The sequence below is a fragment of the Herpailurus yagouaroundi genome, unplaced genomic scaffold, assembly GCF_014898765.1.
Source record: "Herpailurus yagouaroundi ecotype Mexico unplaced genomic scaffold, PumYag 100, whole genome shotgun sequence".
In the NCBI taxonomy this organism is placed as follows: Eukaryota; Metazoa; Chordata; class Mammalia; order Carnivora; family Felidae; genus Herpailurus; species Herpailurus yagouaroundi.
This window is the reverse complement of record NW_024412391.1, coordinates 53,063,870-53,083,796: the sequence shown is the minus strand read 5'-3', so window position 1 is coordinate 53,083,796 and position 19,927 is coordinate 53,063,870. Positions and strand designations below refer to the sequence as shown.

At 35.7% G+C, this 19,927-nt stretch overlaps 2 long non-coding RNA genes and 1 pseudogene across 4 annotated transcripts in view; 1 reads left to right on the top strand and 2 right to left on the bottom strand.

Annotated features, from left to right (window-relative positions):
* Positions 1-10,148: 10,148 nt before the first annotated feature.
* The window catches only part of LOC121028663 (uncharacterized), a 49,555-nt gene continuing 39,776 nt past the window's right edge, over positions 10,149-19,927 (top strand). For 2 of the 3 annotated variants that reach the window (XR_005789373.1, XR_005789374.1), the window contains exons 1-3: positions 10,149-10,272; positions 10,366-10,452; positions 15,853-16,005. This is a non-coding gene — a long non-coding RNA (uncharacterized LOC121028663). Of the gene's footprint in view, positions 10,273-10,365; positions 10,453-15,852; positions 16,986-19,927 lie in introns of those variants that run through there. The other variant, XR_005789372.1, reaches the window with a different exon arrangement.
* The window catches only part of LOC121028665 (uncharacterized), a 15,749-nt gene continuing 8,605 nt past the window's right edge, over positions 12,784-19,927 (bottom strand). Inside the window, exon 3 of the long non-coding RNA XR_005789375.1 lies at positions 12,784-12,811. This is a non-coding gene — a long non-coding RNA (uncharacterized LOC121028665). The remainder of the gene's footprint in view (positions 12,812-19,927) is intronic.
* On the bottom strand, positions 13,448-13,548 carry LOC121029003 (uncharacterized; annotated as a pseudogene).

Here is a 19,927-nt window from a genome sequence, read left to right as displayed (position 1 = left end):
CGCCCCAAGGATCTTTCTGGGCAAGAAGCCTTTACCAGTGCGTAGAGATCTTACTAACATTTTTGGGTGTCTGTCAGTTTTAACTGCTTGATAAGTAATAGATGTGAATTTAAAATGTTCTGAGATTTGGGGTACCTGGGTGGCTCAGTCAGTTAAGTGTCCGACTTCAGCTCATGTCATGATCTCATGGTTCATGAGTTCAAGTCCTGCGTTGGGCTCTGTGCTGACAGCTCAGAGCCTGGAGCCTGCTTCGGATTCTGTTTCCCTCTCTCTGCCCCTCCCCCACTTGTGCTCTGTCTCTCTCTCTCAAGAATAAACATTAAAAAAAATTAAATTGTTCTGAGATTTAAATTCACTTCACCTAGTACATGCTGGGGGGATGGGGTGGTTAGGGCAGATCCCTGCAAGGTAGTGTTTCTGAACTTGAAAGGCCATTTTGATCATCAGCTGTAACTGCAATTTCTATTCAGAATACTTGATCTCATTAAGGCCATCTATCTTGAAACCAGATGCAGACTTAGAGATAGTTAAACCAGGAACTTCTTACAAAAAGATGGCTCATTTCCCAGTATTATAGATGCTAGTTTTGATAATAACAAGTCAGGTTGGGTTGGGTAATCCCAGAACAGAGCATGAATAAATGTTATTTTTATTTCTCAGAATACTATAATCTGACCTTTCCTGAAGAGTTTAATTTACTGAGGCAAATAGGGAAAGTAGGGGGGTGGGTGAAATACTGATTACAGCTAAGGAAATGTAAGAGCCCCTGCATATCCTTGTTTGTCCCAAGGCTATTCCAGTTCACAACTGTTAGTACCATGTATAATATTTATGATGAATTGAAACACAACCAGAATCATGGAATTTCATCTGGAAATGGCACTGTGTGAACTCGCCCAGGTCTTTTCTATAACTTTTATTTCTTTGTTTTCATTTCTTTTTTTAAAAAGTTTGTATCTTTTGATATATATTGGTATTTTAAAATTGATACATCGTTATATGTATTATAATTATATATATATCACCACTTCCTTTCTCTTTTATCTATACATTAGGTTGTTTCCATGTCTTGGCTATTGTAAATAATGTTTCAGTGAACATGGGGGTGCAGATAACTCTTCAACAGTGTTGTCTTTTCCTTTGGACATACACCCAGAAGTGGGATTGCTGGATCATATACTAGTTCTATTTTTTAAATTTTTTAAGGAAGCTCTATTCCCGCCAACATTGCACAAAAGTTCTCTTTTCTCCACATCCTTGCTAGCATTTGTTATCTCTTATATTTTTAATAATAGTCATTCTGAGAGGTGATATCTCATTGTGGTTTTGATTTGCTTTTCCATGATGATTAGTGATGTTGAACACCTTTTCGTGTACCTGCTGGCCCTTCATATCCCTTCCTCAGAAAAATGTCTGTTTATGTGGTGCCAATTTTTTAATTGGATTATTTTGGGGATTTTTTTTTTCTTTTCTGTTGCATTGCATGAGTTCTTTGTATATTTTGGATATTAACGCCTTATCAGATATATCACGTGCAAATAATTTTTCCTTTTCCATAGGTTGTCATAATGTCTATTTCTTTGTAAGATTTTATATTTTTCCATTTATTTCAAGAGGATTTGTAATTGATTCTTGAAGCTGCTTTAAGAACCTTGTCAGATGTTCCATCGCATAATTTATCTTGTCCCTGGCACCACTTGATTGTCTTTTCTAATTCAGATTATGATTTTCATGGTTCTTGGTATGATGGGTGATTTTCTCTTGTGTCCTGGACATTTTGGTTATTATGTTAGAAGACTCTTGATCCTAGTTATACCTTCTGTTTCAGAAGGCAATTGTGCTGTTTACGCTGAACATATAGGTTCTGGCCTGTTTTGTTGTTGTTGTTGTTTGTTTTGTTTTTGTTTTTTAGCTCTATTTCCAATGGCATTTTGGTTTTCTGGGCCCTTGAAATGTTATTCTTGTCAGCTGCACTCTTTTGGTGCCATTAGGGTTATTGCTCAATCCCTTGTGATGCCATTTGTGGGGATAGAAGGCACTTACTTCCTCGGGCTACCTACTGTTCCTGGGTGATCTTCTGGGGGAAGATGCCACTCAGGAGCAGGGAAAAGTGAGTATGGCTTCTTGTTTCAGAATAGGAAGCCAGCCCATGTCTTTACATATTCCTCCTAAGAGTTCCTGAGAATCTTGACTGCCAAATGCACAAGGATGTTGTCCAGAAAATGTGTAGGCAGAGGAACATCCAGATGACAACATCCATAAAGGAACATATCCCAGTGGAGAACAAAAGTCCATTCATTGATGTTAGGAGGACAAGGGAAGCTCTATACGGGTCAAACATTTCCACGTATTCAAATTGCCTGATGGATTTCTTGAAATCTATGTTCCATTTTTCATGTTCACTTTGGGCTTTCAGACTTCAGCTTGGTGAAAACCTAGGCTCCATGGGGTTGGTCCAGGAGTACCACTATCAGGAAAGTAGGCAGTAATTCCAAATAGCAATTCCACTGAGGATTTAGAAACCCTGGCACAAATACGTTCTCTATTCTTTCTTCTTTTTGAAGAAAATTTTCACTCCTCTAGGGGAAGTGGAGAATATTTTGCAATTATTTACCAAGCACTTTATACCAACATTACCTGCCCACAAAGAGGCTAGTTAGTATCTAGATGCTTGTTGAAAGATCCCTGTACCTCCCAATTACAGCCTGGTTTCTCTTCATTTCCTGACTCTGCTCTAGCATTTGGCCCAATTATGCTATTTATATTGGGAGCTTTTTCAGCATGTCCTAACTTTTCTCATTTTAATGGATGTGACTCTGGTTTTAACTCCAGAAACCTCAGCGCTGTGCTACACCAGCATTTCCCAGGTAGGGTCCCAGTTGCTGATGACAAGTCACAGTACCCAGTACTTCTTCTAGTTTCCTTTACAGTAAGCCATGCATTATGGATACCTTAGATCTCATAGAAGAAGTGCAGTAGGAGTCTTGTTTTAAAATAAGACCCTCCTGCTTCATCTGTCCCTGTAAATTCACATTAATCTTGTGTTCCAGGGCTGTGAACTTCTCAAATACTTGGGCCTCTGGCATGTGACTACCCCGACCAAACCAAACAAAACCAAACATAGAAACAAACACTGTATATGATAAAATGAGCCCTTCCTTCACAGTTTTTGCCTGATGGTCTTGTTGCAAAACTTCCATTCAGAGACCTTGGAACATTCTGAAAAATGACACCTCAAGTTTTCCACCAGCTAGTCCCAACATCAGAGATTGGGAGGGGGCCTCACTGTCATTGTTCTTTGTTGAAAAAATATCTCTAATTTACATTCCATCTACCTGACTTACATACTTTGATCTTTTCCTTAATTGGCCAGCAAGGAATTCTGGACACAGTTCTTTTCTAAGGCACAGATTTGCAATGTTTATTTAATGTATCCCTAACATTTTCTAACATTTGCATTTATTTCTAACATTTGCAATGTTTATTTAATGTATCACTAACATTTTTAACATTTGCATTTATTTAAAATGAACTTTTCTCTAACAATAGTCATAAGGTTTGCCAAATGGAAAAAGATTTCTACAAAAGTTACGAAGAGCTTAAAGTATACTGGGTACTGTGCAAAGTGTTAAAAAATAATAATATGGATTTGGCTCCCAAGGACGGTGCAGTGTAACAGAAGAAAAAGTACATGTACACGTAAACAAATAGTTACATACAGTATTAGAAGTATAATTAAACATGGACAAAGCCAGAGGTCCTACGTAAGAATTACTTTTGATAGCATTTGAATCAGGAAAGACCCAGCAGAGCAACTGATATTTGAATTGTGTTGAGAATAAATAGGAAACTATCACATAGGAAGAGAGTGAAGACATGACAAGTTTAGCAAGGTCTTTGTGCCAAATCACAGATGTGTGGGGCAGTGATAGGAGATGGGAGATATAAATAATTCTGTGTTGCTCAAGTACCAAAAGATGTCAGAAAAGACCATGAAAGGCTCTGCATCCCATGAAAAAGAGCTTGGATTTCATTCACTAATAAGGTTTCTAAGAAATAGGAACCTTAGGCTAGATTAAGGAGGGAAAATATGGTGTGATCAAGTTTGTGTCTTCAAAAAAATCATTTATTACAAGTTAACATTTACTACCCATTTAACAAATTTAAATTGATAAGTTCATAATTATATTGCCCCTTCAAAGGGCAGAAGAGCTCTAATATTGTATAAATTTAGGCATAGAAAAGCACTTAGGTGTCTGACACCTCTTAGGTGAGGCTCATGTAAGAATATCTGGTAGCTTCTCTCTGGCCCTATGGAACTGTGGAGACAAAATGTGTCCATCTGAAAAGAGAAAATGTCCTTCCTTTACAGATTTTCTAGCAAGCCTTAAGGCAAATGAAAGAATTATTCCTGGGATGCTTTCAACTGTCTTGTCCTACCAAGTATTCCTAATGGATGGGAGACCCTGCTCTGTGTGAGCATAGAGTGTGCTTGTTTGTGCTGTTAACTTATGTCCTGCATCTGTCTTCCTGACAACTGTGCATAAAGGCAGTCTTCATGCCCTATTTCCAGATGAGAACTGAGCTCAAAGAACACATTAAAGGGAAAAATTTAGGTTATCTGTGCAAGAGTATCCATCCATTGCTGGTTTTCTCTTAAAAATATCTGACTATAATGACATTTTTATGTTGCTTCGTAATGGTGATTGTCAGAGAATGATCAACAGATCAAAGCTACAACGTGTACAGTACCCTCTTGTGGAAGGCAGCCTATCTCCTTCTCCCTGTCTCTGTCCTTCTCTTGCACTCATGACCCAGAGGAGCAGACCAGGCTGGCAGTATGACTGTGGCTTCTAACCCTGGCTGAGGTTGACACACATTTCACAGACCATGGCTACTACTACAGAAGCACATCAGCCTGGATTATATCAGGAAAAATGCGTTTTCTGTTGGCATCTTTAGTTCTTGATAGAAATTTCTTCCTGCATGAGGAAAGTGGCAGAACAAAAGCAGTTGATAAATAGAATAATAACCTGGCATCTCAATACCTCATGGATATGACCTCCATGAATAAAATACAAATCTACTTTGTGTAACTGACATGTAGTCCGTTAGTCATTTTTAATAAAAGAGGAGAGAAGTTACTCCCCTGTGGCTTTTGCTGGTACTTTTAATAGCTGTGGTGTGGTAGGAAGTAGGCCCCTAGTTCCCTTGGCAACAAGTAGGGTAGACGCGATACACAGAAATCTGAATCATCAGTGAATCATCTGAGGATTTCTGTTTCCAATCCTTGGAAATAATTTACTGATTGTTCTGATCTATGTGTTGTTTGCTGACTCCAAGTGAGCACGTGGAAAGCATAAGAGTTTACTTTGGTCAATCATTTAAGAAACATTCGCTCCAAGTGGACCTTAATACTGATATCCAAAAAACAGTTTGTTTTGTTTTGTTTTATTAAGTTTAACACTCACATTTGAGGAGCACAAATTGGCACATCAAGGCATCAGCAGTGGGGAAGTTACCCTTCTACAAAGAAATCCAATGTCCCCAGCAGGATGTTTTGGGACCTCACCACATGTAAACTAAATTTTTCTTTCTGTCAAAGAAAGGTGATCTCTCTACAGCTCGATGTTAGTACCAGAGAAAATTTTCATACACTTGAAAAGAGAAGTGAAATGGCTCACACCTGAAACGCCTGTGTGCAGACACACACATGTGAATACACAATCCCCACCTGAGACTTCTGGACATGATTTGCTCAGTTTCTCCTGCTATTTTTTTCCCCACTCATACATCTCTTGTATGATCCCCTTATCTCCATTTTTGTTGTTAATACCTTATTTCAATTTACCACTTTGTCTTCTTGACTCAGACTATCCTTTACTTAATTCTTTGTGCAGACAGAAAAATAACTTCCCCTAAAAATACTTCTTTCTCGTGGCAGCATCCAATCAAAACTCATTTATGGTTCAATGGCTTCTTGAGGACCATGGCTTATTTATCATTGTATTTGAAGCTTACATCTGGTGGTATCTGACCCATAGAGGATGTTCAATAAATGTTTATTGAATGATTTGTAATTATTGTGGTATTTTTGCTTTTATGACTCCCACATTAGACCTAAATCTACTTGTTAACAGGCCTGATGTCATGTTTTTGTATGCTCCTAGCATGGTCTCCACGTTCAACCAACATTTATTGAAACAGTGAATGCAATTCAAATCCTGGGAAATCATGAATACACATTGTTGTCTCCTCTACCTAGGTGACCTTATTTCCCTACTTTCCTGGGAGGTGTGTGTTTGTACCAGTCAAGATCCATTAAATCATTCAGGCCATTTCCCACAGATGAATGCCACCATTCTCCCCACCTACTTAAGTTCCTTCCTCTTTCAAGGCCCAGCCCCCCTCATTGTATTCACAAGTGGAGAGACTTCTTGATTCCTCCAGCCCTCCCAGATCTCATGTTATTCCAACTCTTCCTATCAATGGCTTTTATTCAAATGTTTTCCCTAATGTATTCATCTATTGTTTGCCTCCTGGGAGATGTCACCTATTTCCTAATACTTGGCATTTCCCACACATTGATGGCACTAACCACCTTCATCTCTCTTTAGAGGATCAGAACTTGATGTTGTATAAGCTATTCAGTCTCAAAAATCTTACAAAGTTGGTTCATATTGTTACAATTTGTAGGTGAGTTAATTGTATTTGTTTTGGTTAGAATGAGTCTTTTTGCTTTTAGAGATATATATTAAAATACTTATGGATGAAATGATGTGTGGTTTCAAATGTATTTCAAAACAATACAGGAGGAAATAAAAAGGAGTCACACTCTTCTATGTACTATATGTTAGAAATGTTTTATAATACAGACTTCTTAAAACTTAATTCATTGTCTCCCTCTCTTATCCCCTTTAGCCATTTTAAACCTGATCCTCCTTTGCTTAAAAGCATCATTTCCCCTCTATTCCTGTCCCAACCTTCTGGGACATTCTGTAGAGGGTGGAGAGCAGAGACTGACATGTGAAACCAAGTCTGTTTAACTGCTCATGAGATCAGTGCTCAAATAGAAGAGAGTGGTATCAAGCCAAGTAGTTAAAAACATTTTTTTTTAAACAAAAGTTAAATTCTGAAAGAAAACAGGAGAACTGAGAGTTACCCTCCACCCTACCATGTCCCCAGTTTTGTGATTCTCTATATACATGACAGGAGAAACATCCAAAATCAAGGGTCATGTTGTGTCCTTTGCTTGAACTATCCTTCCCTTCTCTTAACTACTTAGAAATGACCTACTCAAGCTTCATTTGAGACTGTTCAACCATCCCTTACTGTAGCTCCCCCTGGACTCTTTCTCCCATAGACAGAATTAAATGCTTCCTCATCAATATCCATACAACATTATACTTGCTTCCTTTTTTTCTCCACCTCTGTGGAGTACAGTTTTTAGTTATGGATGTCCTTTGGGCATTGCACTACTCTGGAGAGGGAACTCAGACCATCTTCCCCAGAGTCTAAGCTCTGTCTTCCTCTCCTCGGTTCCCCTGTTAGCACAGTGCCTTAAAAAGAGTGGATGTTTGATGAAAGGTGAAAATTGATTCAGAGAGAATTAAATTTTTTTTAGTATATGTTACTCCTCTTTTCTGCTAATATTCATATACTGGAAGTCTCCTTTTCTAATCTCCCCACCCAAAAGTGCTCCTTCCTCCTCTGATTTCACCAAACTTTTTTTCCTCTCACAACATGTATCATGATCTGCTTTGGTTTGGGTATCTTATCTCCTTTGCTGTCCATGACTTGTGAGAACAGTGACCATACCCTTTCCTCCTGCTACTCTCTACAGAACGTGCTCAGGGTTTGGTTCCTAAGTATATTTGAAAGATTTGTCGAATTAGATATTTAAGTAGAAAAGACCTGGGAAGAGTCTTGGTTTTGAGACTGGGAAGAGTCTTGGTTTTGACTTGAGATCAGCTGAACTGACTATCTGATGTCCCTCACTTGCTTAAATAATTTCATGAGCTTCATTATTTATAGAAGGAATAAAAAACAGCCCCAATTCACAAGACTCAATCATTCTTTAAGGCTTCCAGAATGATGCAGCATATGCTACCCATTGACTCAGTTGCTGCTCATAAAAGCACAACAGTGGAGGGTTTGCATCGCCACTTCAGAGTTGAGCAAACTGAAGCTACGTGAGCGACAGGTTCAAGAATAGAGCTCAGAGTTTGATTCCAAGACTTTTAAATCCGACTCCAGTGTCCGTCCTATCCACACCACAGGTTCCTGTGTGTAAATGATAGCAGATTGAGTTCCTCTAATATGTCTTACCCATTACAGGTCTTTTGAGAAGCATTACAACATAGAGAGCTAGGAGGAAACCTCTGTTGCCAGGCTGTGTTTCGATCCTGGCTCTACTGAGCCACATGACCTTGGGCCAGCCAGCAGTCACTCTGGAAAGGGAAAAATGTGCTTTATAAAGTGGAGCACTGTGCTTAGTGAGGGAAACTCAGATGCGCTGCTATAGATGCTTCTTTCCTTCTAATATGCTTACTCTCTGCCTCAGTTTCCACATCAGTAAATTAAGGAGGCTAATAATCCCTATGTGATAAGGTTATGCAGAAGATTAGAGGAGTTAATAATTCGCATAAAGCATGTAAAAAAACAGTTCCTGGCACATAGAAAGCACTATATGTAATGGTTTGTTTTGTCACTACTTTGATCACTTATTTTAAAATACAGCATGTGCAATACATTTTGTACAGTATGAAAGGCAAAAATATTAAGTGACTTTTTGGGGTCAAGTTTTGAGACCAGTCCCAAGATATTTGTGGCATTAGCATCTAAAATCTCTTTCATATTCTCTACAACTTTTCCAAACATACTTAGTTTGCAAAATCAGATTGGACATTGTACAGGAATAGCTTTTCTCATAATATTCCAGTACTTTTAGTTCTATTCCAGCTGGAGCTGGAAATACTGTTGCATGCAGAAATTTAAAAGTATGTGAAAACAACACGATCCCAATCTTATTTTTTTTACTCATTTTCAGGAAAATTGATGGTTCACATGTGAAATATAAGCAAAATTGCTAGTTATTTGTTATCACCAGAGTAAAAATTAGTCACCTTCTCACCATCTTGGGAGCTATTCTGGTGTGTGGTTGTAAAAGAAAAACTAGAAAAATTATTAAAAATATGATGTATTTAATCATTGACCCTTTAAATATCAGTTATGTACTCTCTTATGTCAGGCAGTATTCTAGAAAAAGGACTCACAGCCTATGTCCTGCAGAGGAAGCTTACTTACAGGTGTGAGAAGACAGAAAAATAAGTAAACAAATAAAATAATTACAGATTTTATGGTGGGAATTATGGAAGAAATGTACAGGGTGATAGCTACTAGATTAGTAGACATGTGGAGAGAGAGCATTAGGGTGATATGTGAAGGTTTGAGCAGAAACCCGAAAGACCAGAAGGCACAGAATTTGGTGACATGATATTATGAAAAGCAGAGTATAGAAATATCAACCATAGAGAGTTAAATTACCAACAGTATTTTTTTGTGTGTGGCTCACCTTACATGCATATATTTTTCCCACCAGTAAATGTGATTTGGTTTAAAGGTAGTTAAAATAGCTTAGACAAAGGTCAGCTGTTACCCACAATGCATATTTCTTTCTCTCTTCCCTTTTAATATACAAGTAATACTCATTATAAAAAAATTTGGAAAATAAAAATTATAAATAAAATTTACCCACAATTCAAAAACTTAAATGCAAATGTTACAAATATGTTAGTCCATTCCTAAAGCAGAGTTTTAAAAAAATTCTGTTTGTGGTTATCTAACCTCTGTGAAATGAGGTTAAATAAAGTAGGTAGCCCACTCTGATTAGAAAAAAGAGAAGCAGAAGCAGAGGTCATGTTGATATTCAGAGTTCACATGGTAATAAGCATGTTTTGGTTTAAAAATTAGAATTGATCACAAAAAAATGTTGTAGTGGTCAGGTCAATAGGGACAGGTAAATGTTTTGATTTCAAATATTGTCAAATCTTATCTCCCTAAGCAACTGAGCAAACAAACAAACAAACCAAAAATGCTATAGTCCCACCCCATTTTGGAAGTAGTAGCCTTGAAGGTAAGGGACCATTGAGAAACTAGCCTCATTCTCATAAACAGAAGCTGGAGTGGGAGGTGACAGTGGTGGCAGTGAAATTGGTGGCCTGGACCTGCCATAGTCCCAGCTGAGCCCCAGTCAATGAGAAGACCACACTGGTGAATATCTTACTCATTCCACACCATTTGAGACTGAGTTTCTTCTTACCTGTCAACATATTTTCTTCCTTCTCCTCCCTCTCCTTCTCGCAGATGGATGAGCCTAGAGGTTACAGCCTGCTTTTCAAGGTGATAATGAACTCACAGACTTCAGTACCACCTTCTGCTGGACAGTGTCAGGTTTGTGCTTTAGGGGAAGAGTACACAATACTTTCTCCACTTATAATAAACAAAGAAATAGAAAATAAAGGTGCAGCAGCAGTGAAGTCTTCAAACAAGAAGAGCCCATGCATAGCCACTGAAAAAAGAATATACTGATTTAGAGAATCTTCCCCTGGGAACCAGGGATGGGAAACTAGAAGAGAAATGATTGGGCTATTGTTAATTTTTTTCTTATTTTTCACTTTACACAATAAGGAGATTTTCACTTTTTCAGTACCTACTGTCAAAAAACAAATTAGGCTGAAGCATTGATACAGGCCAGAGAAGATTAAAGTACATTGTTTTACCTCCATTGCCAGGAGTCACTGGCAATTATTTCCTTCCTTTCAAATATAGGTCAGTAGGTAAGTAGGTAGTAGGCAGATAGATAGATACAAGTATTTGTATTTATATATATATATATATATATATATATATATATATATATACATACACACACATACTGTATATATGTATACATATATACATATATGTGTATGTATATGTATATATGTATATGTATATATATGTATATATATGTATATATATGTATATATATGTATATGTATATATATGTATATATATATACACACACACATACATACTGTATGTGTGTGTGTATTCATTATTATAAATCAAATTCTGTATCTTTTTTGATAAATATAAGCATCTTCTCATGTTATGAATTCATCTTCAAAGATATTTTATTGCATAGAAAATAATCTATTATCATACAGATGTATCATAGTTTGTTTATCCACAAGTACCCTATTGCTGGCCCTATTGCTGGAATTTTAGTTTGTCTGTGATGTTATAAATGATCCTATGATGAATATAATAGGATATTAATTTTCATCTAGCTGCAGTTTTTTTTAGGATAAATGCCTAGACATAGATCCAGTGTGAGCAATTATATGAATATTTGTCAAGGTTCTTGCCCCACGTTGTTAAATTGCTCTCCCCACAGCAGTTTAGGAAGACCCTTCTCACTTCCCACCAGTATTAACTATCTCCCAAAAAATCTTTACTGGCATTAATTTTAATACAATTTAAGCTCTGAGTCACAGTTGTTTTTTATTTTCCTTTCTATTTTTCCTTATTTCTATCTTTTTTGGGCATGAGGAGATCAAAATAGGATTCCTGGTAGAGCTCAAACATACACAAAATGACCAGGAACAGTTAAAAAAGAACATGTAGTTCTAAAAATGTGCATAAGATTGGTCTATATGTTTACACTTAGGAAAATTGTTTTCTTAGGGCCATTTCAGTGACCTTGGGTTAATATTGCTTTTGAATCCCTCATGGTCAACATTGGCTAATTTTGAGCAGAGAAATTCCTAGAACTTATTTAGGCACTAAATACACTTAAAATAATATGGACCATGGGTTAACATTATGTTTTAAGCTACAAAGAAGAACATTTGGATAAAAAGTTTGCCTCCAGCGATACCACAGAAATGGCATGATTTAAATATTTTGATTTGCACTATAAATCATGCTTATTTCATTTAACTATTTTGAAATGAAATCATTTACCCTTTGGAGTATGTTGAAAACATTTTATTTTACTAAAACAGAAAAAATTAAAACTGCTTGAGTCTGTAGGATTTTAGCTGAACTCGTAAAACAAACTCATCCCCACAGTTGTCAAATCAGATAGCTGTTTTATTTCCAATAACATTTGATCTTCATATTTGTCATTTCCTTTGTAGAAATTGTGGATTTATCACCTTTTCCCCACAATGACTTTTTTTTTTTACTTATCTAACCTACTTATAACCTATCCATTTTTAGATATCGTTATTTCAACTTTAAGTATTATCTACAGTGCTAAAATATCTATGATAGTAATATTAAATTCTAGTCCCCCTCTACACGGCCCACGATTGCCATCAGGTTAATGTGGGTACTTTAGACTTTGTTTTATGCATTTGTAAAAATTGGTAATTGTAGAGAAAATGTATTGTTTTGGTCTTTTTTAAATAAAAATTGTATCATAATATACCTACCATGATAACAAAACCTGATTTTTTTTCCCTTTATCAGTGCCTCTTTCCTTTAAATTGATGTCTTATTTTCCATACCACAGATTAGGAGTCCCTCTATACAGAGACGTTGAGTTCACTTCCAATTCTTCCCTGTTAGAAATTTTTTATTTAAGAATACTTTCCAGGGGCACCTCAGCGGCTCACTCAGTTGAGCATCTGACTTCAGCTCACATCATGAATTCACAGGTCATAAGATCGAGTCCCACATTGGGCTCTCTGCTGTCAGCATGGAACCCGCTTCAGATCCTTTGCTCTGCTCTTGCTGCCCCTCTCCTGCTTGTGCTCTCTCTCTTTAAAAAATAAATAAACATTAAGAAAAATAAAAGAATACCTTCCATATCCAAACAGGAAAAAAAAATTATACTATTAGTGTAATACTCTTATAATGTTATGCTTAGATTATAATCATTTGAAATTTGTCTTTATGAATATGAGATATGAGCTAACTTTCTAAACATCTTTCTAAATAAGTAGATAATTCTCCCAAGAACTCATATTAAAAAATGAACCTCTTACTCCATTTATTTAAAATGCCACTTCTATGGTATCTTAAATTAGCATATGCTTTTCTCTATTTTTAAACTCCTCTTCCACTGATGTAGTTATCAATTCCTATCCCACTAATATAATATTTTTTAAAGTTTTTTATTTAATTTTTTTAATGTTCATCCATTTTTGAGAGAGAGCATGAGCAGAGGAGGGACAGAGAGAGGGAGACACAGGATCCAAAGAAGGCTCCAGGCTCTTAGCTGTCAGCACAGAGCTCGACGTGGGACTCTAACTCAAAAACCACAAGATCATTGCCTGAACTGAAGTCAGACGCTCAACCGACTGAGCCACCCAGGCACCCCTATAATATTTTTATTACTATAATCCTATAATATGTTTTATATGTAGCAGTAAAGGCCATCCCTTCATTTTCTTTTATACATTTATCTTGTTGTTTTTTTTTTTTTTTTTCTCAGAGGCCATACTCATCTTCTCTGTATAGTTCTAATTTTAGTATATGTGCTGCCCAAGCAAGCACTGGGTGATTTTTAAATATTCAATCTTCTTTGTGGATTTTAGAACAGGTTTTAAATTTTGGTTAAAAAAATTCTCTTTTTTATTAGTCTTGTGCTAAATTCGTAGTTTGTTTTGAGAGAACAGACATCATTAAATATTAATCCTTCTCATTCATGAACAAAATATTTTTCCCCTTTTATGCCTTCCAGTAAAGTCATCGTAGGATTATTCCCAAGTATTTGATGTGATTATTATATTATAAATAGACCTCTTGTTCTCTTTATTTTCTCATTGGAATAAAAGCTACAGGTTATCATATGGTGAACTTGTATTTGGCCATCTTGATTAAATTCCCTTATCTACCCCACTGAGGTTTTCATATAAATGCTTGTATTATCTGCATATTGTCACAGTTTTATAACTTCCTTTCCAATATTTGAGTTTTCTCTGTTTTGTTACACTGGCTGGGACCTCAAGTTAAAAGTTGAACAGTTTTCTTCTTCTTGTCCATATAAACCTATTTCATCACTAGGGATAGGGCTTGATGAGGGACTTGGGTAGATCCTTTTATAAATCAAGGAAATTACTTTACATATTTTTTATTTTACAAAAAGCTTTTAAAAATTGTTGTAAACATCTTGAATTAATTTAGAATAACTTTTCAAAATCAAATGTGATGATCCAATGATTTTTCCTCCTTTAATATACTAATAGAGTACATTCCACTGAACGAGTTTAGTGGTAAGCCATTTTTGTATTCCCAAGAGAAAGCCCTACTTGGTCATGCTGCATTATTTTTACAGTGCATTGTTGGATTCAATGTGTTACCACTTGGTTATTTTTAAAGTTTCTTTGAGAGGGAGAATGAGGCACGCCTGAGTTGGGGAGAGGCAGAGAGAGAGAATCCCAAATAAGCTCAACCTGGAGAATGTGGAGCCCAAGGCAGGGCTCTACTTCATGAACCGCAGGATCATGACCTGAGCTGAGATCAAGAGTTGGGCACGTAATGAACTGAACCACACACACACACCCATTTTATTATTTATTTATTATTTATTATGATCTGCTTGTTTAAAAAAGAAATTTCCTGTTTCAAGAAGATTTGTCCATGTTCGCTTATAAAATAACCTGTGTCTGGAGCTATTAGTGAGGACCAGTAGGGAGCAAGTCATTATTTCATTACCATTTCAATATCTGTTACTATTTTTTGTCTTTTTAGATTTCCAGGTCTTCTTTTGCCAATTTTAGTAATTTTTAAATCTTGTGTAGATATAATTGAATATAGTCTTATTTTTAAAATCTATGCCTTTTTTCTTAATTGTAATTGTCAAAGGTTTGCCTGTTTCATATGACCTTTCATGGAATTATTTTTATTTTTTGAATTATGTCAATTATTTCAATTTGCTTGATGCATCAATTATATCTATCTTAATTCCTTTCTTGGCTTTATTTTTGTTCTTCTTTTAGATTGTTGGACTGATTGCTTAGTTCTTTGATTTTAAATATAATTTTCCAATAAATACATTTAAGATGAAAAAGTTTTCTCTAAGTACAGCTTTGGCTACATATCACAGGTTTTGATATGTTAGGCTCTAATTTGAATCAATTCTAAACATACTTGTTTCAGTCTTCGCTAATGTTATAACTTTCATTTTCTTCACTTATTTACTTTGCTGATTAGTTACCCTTTTATTCCTTTGATACTCAGGAGAGGTAGAATATTTATTCCCTGAAAATAGAAAAGCCTTGAAGACTAACTAGAGTGATCACACAATGACTAGAGACTGAACAATACACAGCATTTCATTCTTATGAACATGAATCCTTAACCTATTACCTGGAACAAATGTTATACATTTAATGGCCTCTCTTCTTTGAAAAAGACTTAACACACTCCTTTGAGAAAGAAAAGAATAAGAGTCACTTGACACTGGAATTGAATTCAAAGGGGTGACACTAAGCAAGGTCACATTACTATTATTATTATTATTATTATTAACGATTATTTTCATCTATAGGCTTTAGAAAAAGGCTGTTCTGGGGCTTGTGGGTGACTCAGTTCAGCTCAGGTCATGATCTCACAATTTGTGAGTTAGAGCCCCGTGTCAGGCTCTGTGCTGACAGCTCAGAGCCTGGAAACTGCTTCACATTCTGTGTCTCCCTTTCTCTCTGCCCCTCCCCCATTCATGCTCCTTCTCTGCCTCTTAAAAATAAAAATGTTAAAAAATGAAAAAAAAAGAAAGAAAAAGACTTTCTAATTATCTCCAAAGTCCAGTATCATCCATCCGTTTCACTGATTTTTTTGTTTTGTTTTGTTTTGTTTTAGGATATTAATTATTCCCTCCCATAGCCCTGAATGAATACAAAGCCCTAAATTGGTAAGGAAGTCTATTGGACTGGTAGGAAATATTTCTCATTGCCTGGGAAAGGAAGAATTGGTTAGATGGTGTGAAATTCAACCGTGGGACTCATATCTCTGGTAGGTTATGCTGTTTCTAACAAAACCATTGTGCACACTCATATCCTCTTTTACACCACCTTAACACAGAATTCTGCTAATGTAACTTACTAAGGTAAATGTTTCACACAAAACCCAGTTTTGCAGACATTTTATTTTTTGATGTTTTGATTATCACCTTTCACCTCACAGGGTTTTAGAGAGCTAGAAACTTTTTTTTTCTTTTTTTGCAGTGCACAGACTTTCTGTTTCCCTCACTTTTCATATACATTTTTGAAGATGATTGGCTATGAATCTAATCTTGTTAGCACCATGACCTTTCCACCACCAAGTTGTAAGAACTACCTGTTAGACCACTGCATAATACCATTAGGAAGTAAAAGGCATGGGGTATATGAAGTTATCAGGCAAAATAGTATTTGTTCCCTATTGATATATATCTAACAAAACATTATATAAAATACTTTCTACCTGCTTTAAACAGTTTGTATTAATTCTCCTTTTCATTTTAAGATAAATAATATTTACACTTCAATTAAAATTTAACTAAATTTGGCAAGCTGTGGAGGTTCAAAAGTTCGTGAAAGTCCAGAAACCTTCATATTTTACTTGAACACTCATTTTTTAACCTTAGCTGTAAAGCTACTTTGGTCTGGTTATTTCCTACTTAAAATTGCTAACCCTTGTGCATTATAAAGGAATTGATAAAGTAAATATGACATTGGAGTTGTTGATATGACATTTCCCTAAATAAAGAAAGAGAAAGTATGGTTTTTTGCTGGCTTATAAGAATTAAGCAGGCTTAATTTGTAACCTTTAGTGGCCAGTAAAAATTTAAACAAAAAAATGTTCAATGTAAGAGTAAATTCTAGATAAGAAGTAATAGCCATCATTTGACAAATAATAAAGCTCTGACAATGAAATACGAAGAAGTCTAAGGAAAGATATCTATAAGAATTTTTACTATAAATTATATATTTGTATCTACTTTTATTTTATCAGAAAAACAGAGATTCCTGTATTTGATTCTTAATTAGTAATCATTATGGAATATTAAGTTAAAGAGGTATTTTTTTTATTTCCACTTCTATAAAACATTTTGCTCACTTAAATCAAGACAGTAAGTAAAGATCAAAATCCAAATACAGTTTTTGCCATTTCTTGGTCCAAGTTAGAGAACATGATCTTCTTTATCTTAAGGGGAATTTTCAATGTGAAAGCAAATTATCTTCAGCACAATCATGTCCTCTTATCATGGTAAAATTAGCCTTGTTCTGAGGAGAAAGGTTTCTGTGGTATCTTAGGAAACTTTTAAGTATGGATTAAAAAGTCTTAACTTCCTTAATTTAAATACTTCCTCATATTTTTCTATTGTCAACTTACTAATAGAAGTAGTATTTTTCAAAAACTAATTTTATAATTAAAATTTTAGTCCATCTGATCTCTCAACTTGTTTGTTTTGTAAGAGATATCTAAAACCCCACCATGGAAAATAAAATGTGAAAAAGACTTTATTTCTATCCCTGGCATAATGAAATTGGGCTTACGTACAGAAAGTAGTTCAGTTACTTTGGATAAAAAAAGTTTAGGTCTCGCCATGAAGATAGTGCTGTGTCAGTTGAAAAGGTGGTGCTGTTGATGATGGATATCATCTGTACAAGCAGGTGTCACAGGAAAGATGAATGTGGTCATAACAGTCCTTTCCATGATCTTTGTGCATATAGATTGTCCTTTGATTGTTGTGGTTATTATTCACAGTGCCTGGAGCTACTTGTAACCCAGTCCTGGAAATGTGCAATGGCTCCAGTCTTCCCTCTTTTCCTATGGCTGCCTGCCAGCTCGTCTGTAGGCTGCAGTGGTTTCTCCCAGAACTGCATTTCTCTTAAAGCTCACCCCAGAGCAGCAAAAAAAGTGTATTTTTTCTACCTCCAAACTTACGTCTTTTCCTCTTGAGTTCACTAAGCAACCATCTGGACAGGCTGTTGTTATGCATTTACTGCTTTTAGCCATTAAATCAAAAGTGAAGTATTTAGCATTCTTTCACTGATAAATCTAACTTCTTCACAGTGAGTAAATCATGGGAGAGATCACCAATTAATGACAAGCCATTCACTCACTCTGGTAACCTTAAAATCATTCAGTCAACATTTCTGTTTTGTGTTCTTTTTGGATTTAAGTTACTATCTGTGGGAAACCCTCATTCAGGATTGCTAGAATGCAGGAAATTTAGGTTATGGTTTTCTTCCCCCTCCCTTTTTTTCTTACTTTATTTTGGAATAGACCATAAATAATTTGTGATCCATTTACATGATTCCATCTACTTTTTTGAAAATACCTCATCACCAATCCTAAAAGAAAAGCTAGTATTGATTGTATGTGCTAATTGCTTCATATACACTATTTCATGGCAACTCTATGAGGAATGAGTGCTATTATTATGAGTCCTGTTTTGCTAATAGACATGAAGAGGTTAATTAACTACACCAGGTCATATAAATAGTAAGTAATAAAACCAGGCTTTGAACCTACTCGTCTAACCCCAGAGCTTCAGCTCCTTCTCTCTCTTTTTCTCTCTGTCTGTCTCTCTCTCTCTCTCTCTGCCTCTCTCTCTCTCTCTCATTCTCTCATTCTCTCTGTATGTATATAGACAATAAGCTTACTATCTACAAGCAACTCTTCTAATGTTCTATACATATTAACTCAATCTTCATAATAACTTTAAAGTAAGTACAAGTATTATATGTTCTGTATAGATAAGAAAATTGAGGCCTAGAGAGGTTAACTTACTCATGTCAACACAACTGGTAGGTAGACAAACTAGGAGCCCAAGCATTTTAGTTCCAGAATCTGTGTTCTCAACCTCTGTGAAAAATGCTCATGGTAAAAACATGCAAAAATCTCTAGTAATAGAAGTCTACCTGTATGAGGATATACTTGCTGAAATAGAATATGTTATTTTTATTCAAGCATATCTTTGTTTTCCACATCTATTGTCCATATTTATTAATTATCAATTTCCCACAAGTGACAATCCCATGAATATTTATATTTTACAAAAACCACATTATGTTTCAGATTCATCTCAGTTAATCATGATTAATGTTTTTCTAGGCCTTATATTTATATTTGGCTTATTAATTCTAAAAAGGGATCAAGTAAAAAGAGGGGAGATACATGAGAATGGAATTAAGGTGGATAGTAACTTCAGTTCGGGGAAGGTTAAAGAAATCTCAGCTGGAAACATAAAGATGAGTTAAAAACCCAAGGCCTATCCATACCCAGGGTCACATTCAGAGTATTAGGTTCTAACTGATATAAACAAGCCACTGATGACCAAAGAGTTATTCCAAACATAGTCCTCACAATGCTATGATTAATAATACCTCATAATAGTAGGATTAATAATAAACTTGTCATTGTTACTGTGCAGTAGAAAGAAACATCAGTTTCGCCCAGTGTGACCATTTGATTAATGCTTTTCATCTCCTTTCTTAGATAAATTCTGTAATTTCAGACATAGCCTGTTTTAAATGACTAGTATATATTAATCATGAGTATGTGCTCAATGTTGAGCCCAGAGATGCCTCTCAGTAACTACTGAAGGAGTGAATGTATGAATGCAGATATAATAATGACTGATGTTAAAGTGCCCGTAAGCCTGAATATAACCCCTTGTGTATCAGATACAAAGCCTACAGTACCAAGAGTGAGTTTGTCTCACCAGATAATGGGCCAGGGATGCCATTGTGTTTCCTACATTGGTGGAATGGCTGAGTCATGAGTAGAACAAACTGACCATATAGAGTCTGGGGACATTTGTCTGTGTGTACTCCTTGATTCGAACTAAACCAATCACTCTCCCTTTAGTATATTTGACCCAGTGGATCGCCCCTTCCTTCTTGATACCATTTCTTTACTTCCTTTCCAGGACACTCTCCTGAGT